Source organism: Globicephala melas, chromosome 11 (assembly GCF_963455315.2).
Source record: "Globicephala melas chromosome 11, mGloMel1.2, whole genome shotgun sequence".
In the NCBI taxonomy this organism is placed as follows: Eukaryota; Metazoa; Chordata; class Mammalia; order Artiodactyla; family Delphinidae; genus Globicephala; species Globicephala melas.
Window position 1 is genome coordinate 50,558,894 of NC_083324.2, and position 18,085 is coordinate 50,576,978.

General features: G+C 39.9%; 1 non-coding gene across 1 annotated transcript; it reads right to left on the reverse strand.

Moving 5' to 3' along the window:
- Positions 1–15,114: 15,114 nt before the first annotated feature.
- TRNAQ-UUG (transfer RNA glutamine (anticodon UUG)) lies at positions 15,115–15,186 on the reverse strand. The gene has a single exon. It is a non-coding gene; the product is annotated as a tRNA-Gln (tRNA).
- Between the last annotated feature and the right edge of the window lie 2,899 nt (positions 15,187–18,085).

Sequence of the window (18,085 nt, forward strand, 5' to 3'; positions counted from 1 at the left end):
CACAATTTTCCAAGACTGAACCAGGAAGATTTAGAAAATATAAACAGACCTATCACAAGTAATGAAATTGAAACTGTAATTAAAAATCTTCCAACAAACAAAAGTCCAGGACCAAATGGCTTAACAGGTGAATTCTATCAAATATTTAGAGAAGAGCTAACACCTAGCCTTCTCAAGCTGTTCCAAAAAATTGCAGAGGGAGGAACACTCCCAAATTCATTCTACGAAGCCATCATCACTATGATACCAAAACCAGAAAAAAATATCACCAAAAAAAGAAAATTACAGACCAATATCACTGATGAACATAGATGCAAAAACCCTCAACAAAATACTAGCAAACAGAATCCAACAACATACTAAAAGGATCATACACCATGATCAAGTGGGATTTATCCCAGGGATCCAAGGATTCTTCAATACACGCAAATCAATCAGTGTGATACACCATATCAACAGACTGAAGGATAAAAACCTAATGATCATCTCAATAGATGCCAAAAAAGCTTCTGACAAAATTCAACACCCATTTATGATAAAAACTCTCCAGAAAATGGGCACAGAGGGAACGAACCTACCTCAACATAATAAAGGCCACGTACGACAAACCCACAGCAAGTATCAACTCAACGGTGAAAAACTGAAAGCACTTCCACGAGGATCAGGAACAAGACAAGGATGTCCACTCTTGCCACTCTTATTCCGCACAGTTTTGGAAGTCCTAACCATGGCAATCAGAGAAGAAAAAGAAATAAAGGAATACAAATTGGAAAAGAAGTAAAACTGTCACTGCTTACAGATGACATGATACTATGTATAGAAAATCCTAAAGATGCCACCAGAAAACTACTAGAGCTAATCAATGAATTTGGTAAGGTTGCAGGATACAAAATTAATGCACAGAAATCTCTGGCATTCCTATACACTAAGAACGAAAAATCAGAAACAGATATTAAGGAAACAATCCCATTTACGATCGCAAGAAAAAGAATAAAATACTGAGAAATAAAACTACCTAAGGAGGCGAAAGACTTGTACTCAGAAAACTATAAAACACTGATGAAAGAAATCAAAGATGACAAACAGGTGGAGAAATATACCATGTTCTTGGATTGGAAGAATCAATATTGTCAAAATGACTCTACTACCCAAAGCAATCTACATATTCAATGAAATTCCTATCAAAGTACCCATGGCATTCTTCACAGAATTAGAACAAAACCTTTACAATTCATAGGGAAACACAAAAGACCCCGAATAGCCAAAGCAATCTTGAGAAAGAAAAACGGAGCTGGAGGAATCAGGCTCCCCAACTTCAAACTGTACTACACAGCTGCAGTAATCAAGACAGTCTGGTACTGGCACAAAAACAAAAATATAGATCAATGGTACAGGATAGAAAGCCTAGAGATAAACCCACGTACATATGGGCACTTAATTTACGACAAAGGGGGCAAGAACATACGATGGAGAAAAGAGCCTCTTCAATAAGTGGTGCTGGGAAAACTGGACAGCTACATGTAAAAGAATGAAATTAGAACATTCCCTAACACCATACACAGAAATAAACCCCAAATGGATTAAAGACTTAAATGTAAGACCAGACACTATAAAACTCTTAGAGGAATACATAGGAAAAACACTCTTTGACATAAACCACAGCAAGATCTTTTTGACCCACCTCCTAGAGTAATGGAAATAAAAACAAAAATAAAGAAATGGGACTTAATTAAACTTAAAAGCAAAGCCGTAAACAAAACAAAAAGACAACCCTCAGGATGGGAGAAAATATTTGCAAATGAAACAATGGACAAAGGATTAATCTCCAAAATATACAGGCAGTTCATACAGCTCAGTATCAAAAACACAAACAACCCATTCAACAGATGGGTGGAAGACCTAAATAGACATTTCTCCAAAGAAGACACACAGATGGCCAACAAACATATGAAAAGATGCTCAACATCACTAATTATTAGATAAATGCAAATCAAAACTACAATGAGGTATCACCTCATGCCAGTCAGAATGGCCATTATCAAAAAAGCTAGAAACAATAAAGGCTGGAGAGAGTGTGGTGAAAACGGAACCCTGTTGCACTGTTGGTGGGAATGTAAATTGATATAACCACTATCGAAAACAGTATGGAGGTTCCTTAAAAAAGTACAAATAGAACTACCATAATGACCCAGCAATCCCACTACTGGGCATATACCCTGAGAAAACCATAATTCAAAAAGAGTCATGTACCACAATGTTCACTGCAGCACTATTTACAATAGCCAGGACATGGAAGCAACCTAAGTGTCCATTGACAGATGAATGGATAAAAAAGATGTGGCACATATATACAATGGAATATTACTCAGCCATAAAAAGAAACGAAATTGAGTTATTTGTAGTGAGGTGGATGGACCTAGAGTCTGTCATACAGAGTGAAGTAAATCAGAAAGAGAAAAACAAATACCATATGCTAACACATATATATGAAACCTAAAAAAAATGGTACTGATGAACCTAGTGGCAGTAAAGGAATAAAGATGTAGACATAGAGAATGGACTTGAGGACAAGGGGAGGGGGAAGGGTAAGCTGGGACGAAGTGAGAGAGTGGCATGGACATATATACACTACCAAATGTAAAATAGATAGCTAGTGGGAAGCAGCAGCATAGCACAGGGAGATCAGCTTGGTGCTTTGCAATGACCTAGAGACGTGGGATAGGGAGGGTGGGAGGGAGGTTCAAGAGGGAGGGGATATAGGTGTATATATATATGCATGTGACTGATTCACTTTTTTGTACAACAGAAACTAACACAGTATTGTGAAGCAATTATACTCCAATAAAGATCTATTAAAAAATATATGCATAACAACAAAAAAAAGAGATTCTTCTCTCGTGAATGTGAAAAAAAGAAAAATACATGTAGCAACACCTGCTCCCAGGGGTAAGAAGTAAATGATATCTTCCATGCAAACACCCAGAAAGTACCTGTCCATATATTATCAATAAATGCAGCTACAATTGCTCTTGCAGCTTATTCCTTTTTTCTTTATCTTAACACCATCTGAAAATTGGGCTAATAGTTCAGCTTTCCCCACTCCATGAACTGCTGTTTGAACAACTGAATTATTTAAATTTGGTAATGGGCATTTTATCTTCATTATATTATTTGTTTAACTGTACATGTATATGTTGTTCACATCAAATCACGAGACAGTGGTGTCATATTTAGCCTCACAAAAAATCAAACTAAACTTCTGCTTAGTTTGAAGAGCAGAATGCCAAAATTTGAAAGATGTCCCCATGAGAACAGAGAATGTAGCAGATTTAGTGAGGAGTTTGGATGCAAAATAACCAAACCTAAGTAGCTTGCAGCCTTAGTTCACACCACCCCCACCCCGCACATTTCAAATGAGCAAATCAAAGACCCAAACAAAATTACCCCCATGGAAAGATGAGCAATCATTACTAATGTAGCAGCATGGGCCAATGCTTAATATGCCGGTAAAAACTGGAAGAGCTATAAGAGCAAAAAGCAGGTATAATAAAATTCAGAAAAAGAATTACTCCGGAAAGCAAGGGGAAAATCTTTCAGACACATTACTCTTTATTTTCAAGTAAAGAGAACAAAAATTCCTCAGATAAAAAAGTTTGAAGAAAAGATAAGAGATAAAAGCAAATATAAAACAACAGAAAGAGATGGAGGGTAAGCTGTCAGCTCTCAGAAAAGAGATAACAGCTTAGCACCTGACAGAAGGGAAAAATGCGGGATCCTTCGAGTAAGACAGTGTGAGTTTGAATGTCACCACTACCATCTTCTAGTTCTCTGAACCCTGAGCAAGTGAAATCCCTCGCTGAACCTGTTTTCTCACCTATAAAATGAAGATGAAATCTACTTCACTGGGTTATTTTAAGAACAAGAGAATAACCCCACCTAGTAACAGGCTCACAGGACACAATAAATGTCTCTCCCTTTATTCATCTGTTCATCTCTATCTGTCCCTTCCTTTGTCCCTCTGCATCTGTCAGACTCTCTTTTCTTACTAACAAAAACTACACCTAACTCTTGTTTATCTGTGGTAATAGGAAGCAGGTACAGAGAAAAATTTGAAATCTACAAATTATTCAAAAGACTCTCTAAATCATTAGTTTCAATCAACTTTCCCAGTCAGAATTTTTCCACAGTTCATAAAAGAATCTATGCTGATGTACTAAATTTGGATATTCCATAAAGCCAATAAGAGAAAGCAGCAAAGAATACAGATGATAGATGATAGCTAGCTACCTAGATGATTGATTGATAGATAGATAGGGCTGATAGATAAACATACACACAAATATGAATCCATACATTTGGCTAATAGGGAAAATCTCCCTTATTCTAAAATAAGTGAGTAAGCATGATCCACTTCTACCAACTCAGTCAAAGATAATATAATGATAATGTAACATACTAATAACGTAATGGGGTAAGTAAAGCAATAAAAAGATAGAAAACATCCTGATACATTACTCTGGAGAATAGACCATTGACTTCATTGCTTGGGTCATTCTCTCCTTTTTATGCTCTAGACCAGTGCTATCCAATAGAAGGCTCTGCAATAAAGGAAATTTTCTATATCTGTGTTGTCCATTATAGTAGCCAAGTAGCCACATGTGGTTATTGAGCACTGGAAATGTTACTAGTACAACCAAGGAATTGGAATTGGATTTTTAATTTTACTAAATTTGGATTAATTTGGATGCAAATGTAAATAGCCACATGTGGCTAGTGGCTACCATATTGAACAGGGCAGATCTGGGCTAATTACGTCATATAATGCAGTAAGTGGAAATAATTTCATTTAGAGTCATTTTCTCCATCTTGACAATTCTCTTCTCATTAATGGTGATTTGCCCCCTCTCCTAATAGGGACCAGCTCACAGCAGTGGCGGATCTCAGCTTCCACTACTCTCTCTGCTCCTGCCCATACTACCATAGAGGGACAAGTAACGTTGAAATGGCCAAAGATGGAGGTGTCATTGATGAGCCAGCCTAGACTATTGATTGGATAACTTGCTGAATGGATTTAAATCTCTCTCTATGCTTTGCACTAAATTAGAAAAGATATTCTCAAGAACATACTCTCCACAGCCTGAACAAGGTGTTTCCTAAGGCTGTTTCTTATAATGTTCCTCACCATAAACTCATGACTCACTCAGAGTGCAAATCTTTGGGGGACCATTATTAGTCAGCCCAGGTTCACAGCTCTCTTGGGTCTGGAAGGAGATGTTTGCATTTCAAAAGAAGGAAATAACTGCACATCCTTTATGCAATCATCCTTAATGTTTTTTTTCTCAACCGTAATTTTAATAACTACTAGACAGCTGTAAATTCCAGAATGTACCCCTAGAAAGAACTTGAACACAGACATCTATGCTGCCATTTAAGTGCAGAACTGTTACCCTGAAAAGGTAGCCAAACTGGAAATAAGAACACTAACCTCTTGGAAAACTTGAGGACTTTACAGAGGATTCATGCCTGAAGGGAACATCCAACCTTTTCTAGGAGGTAAACAGCACTGATTAACTCCCCTAACCTGAGTTAACGCTACCTTACACAGCTCCTGACCTGACCTCCAAGATGTTATGACAATCCTTCCCAATGGCAGGATGTACCATCTGCTAGGCGCAATGCATATACGGCCCTCAGTTGTCAAACACCCTTTCCTGTGTGAATATTTTATCACGGAATTTAAAGCAAATGTTCCTTAAAGGAAAAGATCATCCTTTCTGCTTATTCATATCACCTAGCAGTCACCTCTTACGCAGTGAGTGCTCATTAAATAGCTTTCAATTATGTAAAGAGAAACACACCATAATTGAGATAAATAGAACTTTAAGCATGCTATGCTACCCTTGAATGATTTGAAAGAAACTTTTAAAGTATGTTTGAAAACAGTAATGCTTAATTCACATGAACCTTTCATGTTACTGCCATCATTAATGAAAATGATAATCAGAACTGTAGCTTCTCTCCCAGGAAATATTTCTTCTAGTGTTTTCTCTTGCCCCAAATAAAATGCAGTGTCCATCCCTTCCTATATACTTCATTTGTTCTTCAATTAATTATGATTTACAGAAATCTTGCCCAAATTCATCTTATATTTTCTTTCCCTACACTCTCATCTCTAGCTAATGATTTTTCGAATTCCATTTCATTGCTGAATGTCAGGTCAGATTAAATCAGTTCTGTTCAGAGGGGTTTTATGTGCTTTTAATTGGTATATAGGGTGGCTACAGGAAGTTAACATCAAACCTTGGAATAAGTGTAACATCTGAGACTTATATTAATAGGGGAGACTTGTCTTGGGTTTTCCAATTTCAGAGCAGTGAACTGCAGGGCTTTGTGGGGATCCAATTAAGGTGACTAGAGTATATGTTTGTGTGACACTTGTTTAAACAGTTGAATTACAACTGAATCTTAAAAAGGACTGAGATCTATAAGGAGTCCAGGAAAAAAAGAACAAGAATGTCATAGTAGTCGTTATCTAGCCAATAAGAAAGTTCTGGTCACTAAACATAGTTTACTCTCAGTAGTGGCCTGAAGAAAATACCCACATAGTCATCCAAAGCATTCCTTCTGTGTCTACTCACTAATAAACCTTCAACATGAAGTCTATATATCTATTATCTTAGTACAAAAAAATTTACTTGAGTACCATTATATGGTCAAAGGAAATGAAATCTTAGTTTGTAAGTTAATAAGTAGTCTCCTCTAAACATGACTGAGTTCCCTGAGCCTGGTCAAATCTGGGGCACTGACAAGTTTAGTTTCTGGGATTGCCCACCATAGTTCTGACATTGCAAACCCTCTAAGAAGTCAGCCAATTTCCTCAACTCATTTCTTTACTCTCAAAGTTGTATGTCTGAAAACACCTCGACAAGCCCAGTTCTTTTCACTATACTCACAAACATATTTTTTTCTCTCTAAGAGGCTAGAGTAACAATGGAAGATGGACATTTGCCAACTGCCAATAAATGTGAAGTTGAAACTTTTCATTTCTTGACTTTATGGATAACTGTTCTACCCCCTATGTTGGGCTTTGAAGTAGAACACCTTCCGAATCAAATGCATTTTACCTTCCAGAGACCTGATGGAAAGGGAATATATCTAAGAGGCTGAATTCTAGACACACCATTTGCAGTCACTTGCCATATGAGATTAGTCAAATCCTTAACCTCTCTTACCCTCAATGTCCTTATCTGTAAAAATAATACTTTTATCTCAAAATTACTATAAGTATCCAACGAGACAATATATAAGTATCTGGCACTTTATGGGTACTCAAAAGTATTCATTTCCTTTTCCCCAAGTAATCTTTTCTGGCTAATAGCTTCAGCATTCAGTAGCACTTGCAGGTCTTGTAATATCTTACTGAAAGGAGTTATTCCAATTACTATTCTAGCAGCTTTTTCTGAAATTACAAGCCCTAAGTTTATCATTCTGCATCCAATATTAGTTGTATCCTTATTATCAGCTGTAACTCTGAATGCATGGGTTTTATTGTTATTTACAATGAAAAATTTTCCTACAATTCTTTCTAGAGCACTTTGGATTTATTACACAAATAGTGTATGTTTAGACATCTAATGAAAGGCCAGGCACAAAGCTAATCCTCTTTCTCGCCAATAATTACCATAATAAAGTTGTCAATATCCAGAAAGGTTGCAGTTTGTTGAATATATACACTTAAGTCCAAGACGAAGCACAGGCTTTGACCATCCAACTATATTTATTAGAATAGTTCCCCTACTGGTTGTCTCCACCTGAAATCTGTTCTCTAGCTCTGACGCCAGATGGTCTAGGCCCAAGCTTTGGAATCTAACTCTAGCTTTTGACTTAAAGCCTGTGTCCTTAAACACAGGCTGTAGAGTGTAAAATACATAATAACGGAGGCATGCAGGTAAGCACAAGCCCAAGATCTGGGTGGGGGGTTGGGGGGTGGGATGGATGAGAATGGAAAGAAATTACTTTCTGGGCAAACAAGTACATTTCTTGCAATAATTTTAGATTACATCTAGCCCTGATGTCAGCTATGTTATTTCTGACTAAGACACCAAGATTGGTGAGGAAAACCACTAAACAGTTTACAGCGCAATAAAAATGTTAGCAGGCCAAAGGATTCTTTAAACTATTTGGAAAGCAGAAGACTCAGATGCAAAGGTTTTATTTCACTGTGATTTGGTTAAATCAGTCTTGCTCCAATATCCGAAAGACATGTAAATAGAAACATTAATCACAAATGATGCACAACCTTAAAGAGAAAAAAGATAACCCAGAGGTCAACCTGCCACTGGGAGACTCAGTGAAACTTGTCCTGACTCCCAATTCCATTGCCTGTAATAGTCATAAGTCCTCTCCACGACATCTGCACGATTGAAAGTTCATTTCCTCCTGCTTCTGTTGCCTCTGAATCCCTAGGTGTCTTTAAATCCACAGCAATCTCATTTCCTTTACCAGTTTCCAAAAGAAAACCATCACTCAAAATCAAGTATTTCATGATTTGGGGAGGCTTCCTGAAGACTTGGGGTGACACACGGAGATGGATTACTTCACAGTGCACACAACTTCCCAGAATCTGCTGGTTTCACTCTCAACACCTCTAGAGCAACCAATGAAACAATCTCTTCCATTAACCACACAAAATATTTTTAGAATATACCCTGGCCCCTTGAGACAGAAGAGGAGGCAGGTAACTAGTACCTCCCTAAGCTCTTATAAAAATGCTTTCTCTCAAAGATATCTCTCACTTTCTCAGGAGACTTCCAGCAAATTTTATTTTCTCCAGCTCACCACACTATGACAGACAAAACGGTGTCTTAGGCAGAGATGGAAACCAATATTTGTGAGTGTTTATTATGTGCAATTGCTTTATGTTTACCCCCTTATTTCCCTCACAAAGACAACCCTGTGTGGCCTACATCATACAAAATAGAAAACTTAAGTTCAATGAGGTTTGATTATGTCCATGTTTCAAATGCAATGGAAATGACTCTAACTTAGCTCAGATTGACAGCAAAACCTAAGCTTAGCCCCAGTCTACAATTTTCTCCACACTTGCCCTCTGAGCAAAAACCAGTCACTCAACCAGTTCAAGGTTAATGCTGCAAGCTGTGCAATACACCAAGGAACTGGAAAGGAACAGGAGAAATCCAAACTCCACTCAGCCTCCTTTTCTCTCATTATAGTGAAATCCCAAATCCCAAGTGTTCCTCTGAGCAACATTGCTATTGTCCTGTGAAAGGTTTGCGGCTTACTCAAGCAAACAATGTTAAGAACAGCCTTTACTCTACTGATTCGCAGCTAGCAAAGAGCAAGGGAGTGCTTTTGTCCCTTTTGCTTGACGACAAAGAAAAAAAATGAAGAAGAGCTTAATCCATGTAGATGCATTTTAATCTCTACTTTATTTCCTCCATTTTAGAAAACCTAAACCAACTAGCTGACCAGACCATTTTTATTTCACATTTATGCTGACATTTCCCAATTGCAAAAGTCATAGGGGAGATATTTACAAATACAACAGTGAGGGAATAAAAAAAAAAACCTTTAATGTTCAGCCTAACCTACTTCCCACAGCATCTTTAAATATTTCTTTCTTTGGAGGAGCAGACGTTGGTTGCAACCCTGCACGAAGTCTGAGAACGAAAATGCCTGCTCCCTTTTGAAAATGTCTAATCTCAAGATCCCACAGCCATCTTGTGGAATTTCTGTGTGGGTGTGCATGTCCTCCCACTGAATTCGTGTGTGTGTGTGTGTGTGTGTGTGTGTGTGTGTGTGTGTGTGTGTGTGTGTGTGTGTGTGTGTGTGTGTGTATGTGTTGGGGTGGGGTGAGGGGTGAGGAAAGACCTAGGGGATAAGGGTAAGCATTTTCTATTAGAAATGTGCCTGGGATGTGCAAAAGACAAGAAATAGCCTCAACCAACAGCCAGCCTGAATCACTTAAGCACTGTCTTTAGAAGGTGATATGGCATGATTTGTACAATAAAAGTATGGGAAAAGTGTAAACATCCATTACCAGGAGAAGCAATAAATTACAGTACAATCATGTGATGCATCTTATGCAATCAGTACAAATAAATAAGAGTTTTATATACAGGCATGGAACTATGTAAATAAAAAAGTAGGTATAGAAAATATGGATAGTATAATCTCATATGTTAAAATGTACATATTAAATGTTTATAACTCTTATTGTAATAATCACATATTACATCATGTTATATACAAATAGGTCATATGATTTATGCCCAGGAAAGGAGGTGGTAACAGCACTTGCCTCTGGATGTGACTATAGATGTCTTTTACTTTCTTCCTTTGGCTTGTCTGTATTTTCAATTCATGTATAATGAATATGCATTGCTTCTTTCAAAATACATTTTAAAGTTATTTTTAAATGAAAAGATACGCACATGTGAAGAATCCTTTTGCATTCCAGCAGCATCCGAACCCAACTGACAGCACTTTCCTTCAAGAAGTATTTCTGACAAACCTGAGTGTCTGCAGACTGGGATTCCCTCACTAGACAGAAACCCTCCTCAGGCTTCTCAGAGCATCAAGCCAATTAGAGCTGGTGTCACCCTGACACTCCTGGCTTTTGTTCCTGCATGGTCAATGGCAAGCATGAGCTTCCATGGGCAGGGACAGTAGCCGGTTGGAACTCAGATGACATGGGGGCACCTGTCTCAGTTTTGTAACTGAGTGATGCCCAACTTCCTAGACAAGAAGTACATGTTCTTTTCACATTGTTTCAGGGACCTACTGACGAATAACATAGCATTGCAAATTTAGTGGCTTAAAACAATGGTCATTTTATTATGCTCACAAATGCTGTGTGTCAGGAATTTGAGCAGAACGTAGCAGGGATGGCTTGTCTCTGCTCCACGGTGTCCAGAGTCTCAGCTGAGAAGACTCAAGTAGCTGGGGGCCAACATACTGGAGGCCCCTTCACTCCATGTTTGGTGCCTGGGACATCATGACTTAAAGGCTAGGCTCCACATGATCACCAACGTGTGGTCATACCCCCATGTGGCCTCTCCATGTGACTTGGGCTTCTCACTGCATGCACAGGGGAGTGAGTGGCACAAGAATGACCATTCTAAGAGAACCAGGGAAAAACTGCATGGCCTGTCGTGAGTTACCCTTGGGGTTCACATAGTGTCACTTCCACTGGTCCAGATAATCATAAGTTAAAATAGCCAAGATATGGAAGCAACCTAAATGTTCATTGACAGAGGAATGGATAAAGAAGATGTGGTACATATACACAATGGAATATTACTCAGCCATAAAAAAGAATGAAATAACGCCACTTGCCGCACCATGGATGGACGTAGAGATGATCATACTAAGTGAAGTAAGTCAGACAGAGAAAGACAAATATCATGTATCACTTATATGTGGAATCTAAAAAGATGATACAAATGAACTTATTTACAAAAGAGGAATAGACTCACAGACTTAGAAAACAAACGTATGGTTACCAAAGGGGGAAGGGGTGGTAGGGATAATTTAGAGGTTTGGGATTAACATATACACACTACTATATATAAAATAGATAAACAAGGATCCACTGTATAACACAGGGAACTATATTCAATATCTTGTAATAAACTATAATGGAAAAGAATCTGAAAAAGAATATATGTATGTATATATACATAACTGAATCACTTTCCTGTACACCTGAAATTAACACAACATTGTAAATCAACTATACTTCAATAAAAAGTTGTTTGTTTGGGGAAAAAAAAATCTTAAGACTGCCTGATTCAAGAGGTAAGGACATAGACTCTCCTGATGGGAAGAGTATCAACAAATTTGTGATCATTTTTCAAAAACCATCACACACATTTATCAAGTTTTTGCTCTGTGAGAGCCACTGGAGCTGGAGCTATAAAGGAGAAAAACAGAAAGAGCTCTATACTGGAGATCAGAAGGGCTTTCTGCCCTGTTTTTCCAATAACTCACAGTCTCGGTAATAAATTCCATTTCTCCCTCAGCAAGATAGAAATAGTCATGTTAGGCTGAACCATATAAAATTGCCAGTACTCAACCATTTCTGGCCTAAAACAATTGCTATTGGTTTGACCTAATGCTACATAGAAATGTAAGGCTAAAAAGTGATAAAATATAAAATATTCTCGGGGGAAAAGTATTTAATGCTCCTTATTTTTTAATGCTCCTTGTTTTTTTTAGCTTTCTTGAATAAGCTTTTGTAATATTTCTACTAAATTTAAAGAGAAATTGATATCCCCTATTGGCTTACTTTTTAATTAAATAACAAAGGTCTAGTCTATGGCCAGAGTGTATGTCCTGTGACTATGGTTCTCCACTAGTACTTCCTTCTAAACATCTTTTCTAAAACCTTCTTGGGGTTTCACTTACAGCACAATAACAATGCTTACTTTTTATTAACCAAATTCTGGATCCTTGCTTATTTTACATTATATTTGAATAATGTGCCAAATGATACCATATACTAGCGTGTGGTACGTTCAGTATTCGATGGGTTACTTCCTCTCGTTACTCACAAAACCATACTGGTGGTCGTCAAACACCAACTGCACTTATAATCAACCACATTTTCTACTATTATAGATTCATGACCACAGAAACAAGCTGGTCTTAGGGTATAATGACACATAGTAGAGACAGATAGGCAAGAAAATATTCTTGGCCAAAACTAGAAGAGCAAGAGAGGTGAAACGAGGCAAATTACTAAAAGGTAATTTTGCCACAACACGTAACTGCAAAATAATAAGACTCAGTCTCTTGAATGGCCCTAAAAATGGGTCTAGCGACAAATTGCAAGATTTGGAATTTCCAAACACGTCTCGAGAAATGGAGTAATATGAAACCTCTTAAAGGCAATTTTTCAAAAGGCACAAGCCGGTACTGTTAACACTGGGGGTGTTCATTCTCCTGTACAGCTCTAGGTCAGCCATATTACTTCGCTGGTAAGGTAGTTAGTATCCATGTGCAAAATAATAAAAGCCTAAATAAAGCCAAGTAACACCACAATTAATACAGTGCATATACCAGGGGCAGCCGTGAGGAACAAGAAAGAACCCTGTCCTTGGATTTCAAGACCCAGAATTGAACTTACTAATAAGGTGACCAACTCACCCCATTTTGCCCACGACTCACTCCATTTTAAAATTGAAAGTCCCATGTCCCAGAAACTCCCTCAGTCCTAAGAAAATAGGGACTGTTCATCAATCTACTTACTAGACAACCTTGGGTGAACAATTTTTCCTTTATAAAATTCAATTTCTCCGACTGTAAAATGATTTTAAAAAGTAAAATAAAGCCTAATTTGTTCACTTGCTGTGAAAACAATGAAATTAATGTTTCAAAGCACACTTTTAAATGTCTACAAGCCCTTTGTTACCTGATCCAAGGGCACCTGGACAGCCACCTGCCCTCCAATGCCTTTGTGGTCTTGGCCACTAGCCTTTGTTATAAAAATTCTTTAAGTAACTCCGTAAGGAAGAGATACTACCCTGCCCTCCTTATCCAGAATGGTCCTGAATGCTGCCCAAGGTCAGAGGAACCCTAAGACCCGCCACCCAGGGAAGGTGACCCAGTACAGGACTTGGAGGAGTCCCACATTTACAACACATTTCCAGTGAGGACCAGCTTTGCATTTCTCTTGCCAAGTGAGAGTCTCATTAACCACCCTTCATGTGTAGAACTGAATCCCCCTCTCCTCCCACCCCAAACAAAAAGCAATTACAGGCGGGGCAGAGGGAAAAAGCATAAAACTCTGTGTTCAGCAAATTTGGAAAATATTTTCCTTCCAAGAGCTATCAGACGCATTTCCTTTGCCTAAGCAAATTAGCAATTGGAGAAAAAAGAAAATGCTTTCAGACTATTACACTAATAAAGAAGACGTTAAGCCACTCCAGTCAGAAAGCTGAGCAGTAATAACAATGGAATTTTTCCAGCCTATAGTTTAATTAAAAGTTGCCAAAATTAGCATCCATGCCCCTCTCCTTCCTCACTCCACACACTCCCCCATCTTCTCTCCGCACGCCTCTCTCACACCTGGAAACAATAACCATATGCAGCTCCAAATGAACTGAGAAAATGAAAATTACCTTCCTAGAGGAAGGAAAGTGCATTTGACATCCACCTTGCTCCAGGACTTGAGAGACTCTGATATAATTACCTCAGAGAGGCTGCGGGCAGATGGCAAGCTCGGCAGCACTGTGTCCTCAGTCAGCAGGACACCGCCGAGATGCTCTTCATGACATTTTGTTCAAGATGTTTCCAGCACACAAAGCTCAGAGCTGGCAACCAGCAAAAGGGCCCACGAGCGTTCATTAGCCTGAAATCATGGCCAACTCACACCTGTGCTCTGCGGGTCTGCACCTCCATCCCTCGGCCCAGCCCTCTGGGCAGAGACCAGGGATGGGATCAAGGGTGAGGAGGCTTCTGGAGCAGCCGGCTTCTGACCCATATGCTCATATGGGCAGGAGGGGGGCGCAGCAGAAGAGCTAGTGAAGGGCATGCTATGCCCAATGCTGGCCCTCCTGGGACATCATTCTCCAAAACTTTTCAGCTGTGGGAGTCACAGGAGGAAGTCAACGCAGGCTGCTAACTCTCAGACAGAAGTTTGGGATGATTGTGAGAGTAAGGGAGGGCTGAATAAGAGAGGCACAGCAGAATTATGGCTCCACCAAGTGTGGAATCTCTCCCCCTTGAATGCCCATCTCATCAACATCCTGCTTTCCAGGAATGTCTCTGTCAGTGTCCATAGTAGTCAGGGTAACACACTAGCTGCTGTAACAAACAACCCTGCAATGGAGGGTTATTTCTCTCTCCTGACATATTCCCATGTGGTTCCTAGGTTCCTCTCTCCCAAGAGGATCCAGGGTTCTTTTACCTCACACACATGGTCTCTGAGAACACTGATCTAGGGAAAAACAAAAACATGGCTGATTGCACAGAAGGACTTACAGCCAGGCCTGGAAGTGGCCTTTGGATGTGACAATACTAGGAAAACACTAGGACGTCTTTGGTTATTTTTTTTTTCCCAGCCACGCTGTGTGGCTTGTGGGATCTTCGTTCCCTGACCAGGAATTGAACCCGGGCCACGGCAGTCAAAGTGCCGAGTCCTAACCACTGGAACACCAGGGAAGTCCCAGCCTTTGGCCTTGATAAGAGTAAATGAGGTCAGGGCACTTGAAGCCAGACAGCAGTGTACTAAGTCTTAGTGATGACTACTTTAACAAGACAACTAAGAGTTCATTAATTTGTTCCCTACTAATGAGGAATTTCTAGTAATTGAGACAAAACTGAGCTTACCTTTGTCAGCACATCTCCTAAATGCAAATTAGAGTATAGATCATACAGAACAGAAGGATGCTGGAATAGCTAAGAGATGGTGCTATTTTTAGCCGACTTCAGTATTCCTCAAACAGGATGATCCTCTAAGCACAGGTCCAAGTCACAGTGGATGATGTTGGTATGTGAGAAGAGTTAAGTTACAGAAAGGGCCTGGGCTCAGGGGTGAGCCCAAGGGCAGCCAGTCCCTGAAGGGAGAGCTGCAGTCACAGTGGAGAGGAGGTGGGCTGACAGCTGTAATGGCCCGCATTCATGGGCCATGTGTTCATCTTGTTTAATGCCCACAGTCCAGAGGTGTCCTTCTCCCACTGCTGGCGGGAGGTGACGGGAGTGGAGACATCAGAGCCCGAGGGTGGCAGTGGGCTGGGGCAAAGGGCAGATCAGCTCTGATTTCAAGTAACTCAGAAGTTTAAGTATCAGAAATTAATAATTCTGCTTAAAATCTCTTCTAGCTATGAATTATATGATGCAATCAATCCTTCAATATCTTTACTCATTCAACCAATACTCATTAAGAACAAACCTACCATGTACCAAGCACTGTGCCAGGTGCTGGAGCGAACATTCACTTGATTTCTTCCAAGAGTTCACAGCACGGGACCTTATTATAGTCTACACTGCCTATTTCATCAAACTAAAGGGAGAGTGCAACAAGACAATATATACTACCTCTACTTGCAATAGGAGAATAAAGCAGAGAGGCAAAGCAAATTTCTCAAGGTCACACAGATGGGAAATGGCAGAGGCAAAATTCAACTTGAAAGGAGAATTGAACTTCCTGAAGTCTATTTCATTTTGGATTGTACCATATCAGACATACCTCCCCACAACATGTTTACCCAAGGCTGACTTTGCTGTGTTTTGGTTTCTGGAGTTCTTTATTACATCCCCTGAAGGGATCCATACTTACTCCAATACACGGGACCATGACTGGAAACCTACACTCCCTTTGCCAGAATGTCAAGAAAGCTAACAAGAGCATGTCTTTCAAGGCTTTGATCACAGAGAAGACAAACTCAAGCAGAAATTCGTATTGTTAGAGTGATTACAGTGATTATAATTAATACTAGACAACATAATGATAAGAACATGATGTATTCAGAATGCCTAATTAGAGCCATTTTATCATTATTTTCTTCCTAAGCCTAATGATCATGATCATCATTATTAATAATGATCATAACCACTGGAAGACAATGACAGCAATGATGACAAATGGCTCGGAACCAATTTGGTGTTCTCCGGGAAGCGTGCTCCTCCAAGTCTCTGGCTGGTCAGAATGACTTTGTTAGTTGTGAAGTGACTGATACAATGTAATTATTATATTTAATAACAGATGACAAGTGGCGTTACACTGCAGAAGGAAAGAAGGGCGCTTGGGCCACCAGCACAGCACCGGGATGGTGCCGCTCCTCCTCCAGCACAACTGATATGCAAATGCATCCACAGTCATAACCACCAGCGCCCCCTCCCATCAGGCACCGTGGTCATCCATCTGGAAGCTCTGTGGTAGGATAGCCAGGGTCTGAGGGCTTTGCTCTCCCACTGGGTCTGGTTCCCGGGACCACTAACATGTTAGTCTACTTCCATCCAGATGTGTAGCAAGACCCAGTTTGATGGTTAATTTTTAGTTTTGATGGTCAAGTGTGAAGTTGATTGGTCCAAGGGATGCCCAGATAGCTGGCAAAACACCACATATATGTATCTATATATATCTATATCTATGTATATAGATATATATATATATTTATACATAGATAGATACACACACATACAATATTGGTTCTATTTCTCTGGAGGATTCTGACTATGATACCTAACGTATCTCAGACACCCAATGGAAGAGATACTTAAGGTTTCGGTTGACATGTGTCCAAATATATTAGGGCCAGGACAATGCTAGTTAAGGCCTGAACCCCCCAATGGAAGTTCCCAGGGTACCACAAGAGAGGAGGGTTGTGCTCCTTTTACTGGAAGATGCTACAGAATGTTCAATCTGAGCGGCGCCAAGACCATGGTGCTCTAGCTGAAGAACTCCCTAGCACTCATCACTTTTGAAATGTGGGCATCCCCTCTGTTCCCGCCTTACTCTACAGCTGCCCCACGTGGGCTGCTGGAAGCCCTCTCTTCTCCTTTGCTGAACAGCCACGTACTCCGCACCTCCCACCAAAGAGGCAGAACCAGTGTGAACATTAAAATAACCACCAGCCTCTAGCTCCCCAACAACGTGGTCACCCAATGAAGCAGGCTACAGAGAAGGGCAGTAGAACCATCTGTGAGAGGATGGGGGAGCAGAGGGTGAAGAGAGAGAAAGCAGCGGCCAAGTCCAGCAAGAGCGGGAGCATCAACAAACGCACACAGAGCCCGTCGTCCTTAGTTCTAGACATCCTGAACACAAACCAGCGACCTTACAAATACCAGAGGTACCTGGACATTAAACAATACGTATTCACGGACTCAGAGAAATGTCACTGAAATTCTTTCATGCATTCAACAAATATGCGTTGACAATGTAAGGCACTGCGCTAGACTTGAGGATAAAGCTGTAGAGAAGACACACAGCCCGGTCCCCAGGAAACTCACAGCCTAGAGAAGACAATCAATAAACAAGTTCTTAATTGTGATACGTGCTCTGAGGGAAGAGACTGACATGCAACCCTGCAGAACAGCAAGCAACCTGGGTACTGGGAGT